The sequence below is a fragment of the Aulonocara sp. 'chitande type north' Nkhata Bay genome, linkage group LG15 (assembly GCF_057382095.1).
Source record: "Aulonocara sp. 'chitande type north' Nkhata Bay isolate Kocher_YH1m ecotype deep benthic linkage group LG15, A_spYH_male_GT1.1, whole genome shotgun sequence".
In the NCBI taxonomy this organism is placed as follows: Eukaryota; Metazoa; Chordata; class Actinopteri; order Cichliformes; family Cichlidae; genus Aulonocara; species Aulonocara sp. 'chitande type north' Nkhata Bay.
Window position 1 is genome coordinate 41,324,525 of NC_141358.1, and position 2,445 is coordinate 41,326,969.

Below are 2,445 nucleotides of genomic sequence, written 5' to 3' on the forward strand. Positions count from 1 at the left end.
GTGTTGCTGTAAAGTATATAAGGGACGCGCAGCGCCGTTAATGGGTTTACAATAAATGAAAAAACACTAATCCGAGGAACTATTGGAGAGGTAAGTATACGGAGATGAGCGCGTTGCGCATAAGGGTTGCTGGTGTCATATAGTAACACTTTGAGGGCGAATAATTTTGATTGAGTGTCAACGCTTGAGAACGCGAGGGCAGCGTCTAAAGTGCTGGGTTAAACTTTGTGTATCACTGAGCAGGGGAAGAGGAGCCAGTGGTTGCGAGAACAGCGAGACGAAGATTGAAACCGAAAGTTAAGCGTGTCTGGGTGACCTAGACCAAGAAGGTGGAGTCGACCAACGCCATTGGAAGAGGTAAGTCTGTGTTTCAGAGAATGGCTGACAGCTCGGGTGCGACACCTAGTAGGAAAAGGGGATGCAAACCTCTGAAGGATCAGCTCGAACAGCGTAAGAAAGTTGTTCGCTTGGCTTCCCCTGGAGTATTAAAATCAGCAGAGAAAGAGTGCCAAGCGATGGAGGTTGAGGTAAGTAAACCTATTATATCCCAACAGAAAGGGCTGGGTGATAAAATACCTCTGAGCTTGGTGTTAAAAACTGAAGGAGAAGTGTATGGACAAATGCATGAGGCCCTACGTGCGTCCATAGAGGCATTAACGGCATTGGAGGTTATAAAGCAGAGAGTAATGCAGGGAGGGCCAGAAGAGGAGAATGAAGGCCGTGCGACGTCATCAGGAGAAGAAGACGATGAGGAGGACGAAGATGGAGGAGCTGAACCTCAACCAAGTACAAGCCTAATTTTGAGGAAAAGAAGTGTGAAGAGAGACCAAGCACAGAGACAGCCCATATTTAGGAGCTCAAAGGGAAAAGGAAAGTCGAGGAAGAGTAGAAAAGTGAGTTTTGAACAAGGAGCTCCTGACCCTGGTTTAAGTCTGCCTCTAATAGCAGGTCCAAAGAACGAACCAGTTCATCGCGCCTATAAGGTGAGAGATTTGGAAGCATTGGTTAAACAACTTCCACCAATAACCAAGGGAGAACATTGGGAAGGAGAAGAATTAGCGCTGGGCGACTTTCGCACTTTGGCCGGACGTTGTATGCTGGGTGGTGGGTTAGCAGATGTAGAGCAGATAGCTCAAACAACCAGATATGCAAATGACCTGAAATATCATGAGGTGCAGAGTGACTTAGCAGATGCAGTTCGGGAGAAGGACCCAACTCCTAACTTTGGAGCCATTCCAAAAATTATTTGGGATCCTAAAAACACACCCAGAGAGTGTTTAGCTAAAGCAAAGGAACAATGGTTGTTAGGAACAGGAATACATCCGGGGAAGGAGGGTGAAAGTAGAGCGTGGTTTCGTTCGGCAGTGCTGGCAGGGCTGCCCAACCAGGTTGCAGTTGACTTGGAAAAGAACCCAGATTTTGCCGTTGCAGACTCGGTGCAGTGGGAGAGACATGTGACCCACAGACTTCAGCGGGAACAGGATTTGACGAACAAACAAAAGAAAGAGTTAGATGAAGTACAGGCGCAGCTGCTTAGGCTGCAGCTGGGTGAGGCTCGCGGAAAATATAATGCGAAGAAAAAAGAACTGAAAGAACTAAATAAGACTATAATGGTGGCAAGGTCTCAGCCCGATCCTGTGCCTGACTGGCCAGATCAGGATCCGGGTCTCTACCCTGATGACCGTTGGCCCGCCAATGCACCAAGGCAGCGTCAACCCGTAGGGAATTGGGGGACCGGTGGACCGCAGAGAGGGCGTGGTGGATCCGTGAGGGGAGGACAAAGGGCTCGGAATCCGGGGAATCCTGGCAGTGTGTCTTGGACTGGCTGTTACAGCTGTGGAGCAGAAGGACACTGGTCCCGAGAATGCCCTGAATCGCAGCGAAATTATCAGAGGCGAGGCTATCAACCCCAGGCACGAGGAGGCCCAAGACAAAGAGTTGCTTACAGGGGAGCACATCAAGCTCCAAACCCGAATGCAGCACCAGCCCCCAGTACCCAGTAGCCGACTGGGGCTGGGAGGGGGAGCAATACTGATGGAGCCCGGAGAAACTGAACAGCGTGGGGACGGCAGAACCTATGCTGTCAATGATGATGATCCAGCATTGACAAAGCTGGGAAAACAGACTTTGAAGCACCAATATGTGGTGTCCTCACAGGTGCCTGGAAAATCTCATGGGCAGGGACCTGCTTGTGAAACTGGGATCACCTTCAAAGACTCAATATTTAGTCCAGAACTCTGAACAACCCACTGCCGAAATTTACTGGGGGAGGCTAGTGGAAGAAGGCATTCTGAGACATTATCAGCTATGGAAACCCTGGATAATGAGCCTGGCCGTCTATTCCCCTCCGCGAGATCCTTTCCACGTTACACTCTTTTATGATAGGGAAGATAACGATATCTATCGGGAAAAGTTCCAGTCTGATCTTGAGGGACAGACGTGGAA

The 2,445-nt window shown here is 49.5% G+C and overlaps 1 pseudogene; it reads left to right on the top strand.

Annotated features, from left to right (window-relative positions):
• Positions 1 to 246: 246 nt before the first annotated feature.
• On the top strand, positions 247 to 2,131 carry LOC147313723 (uncharacterized; annotated as a pseudogene).
• The last annotated feature ends 314 nt before the right edge of the window (positions 2,132 to 2,445 follow it).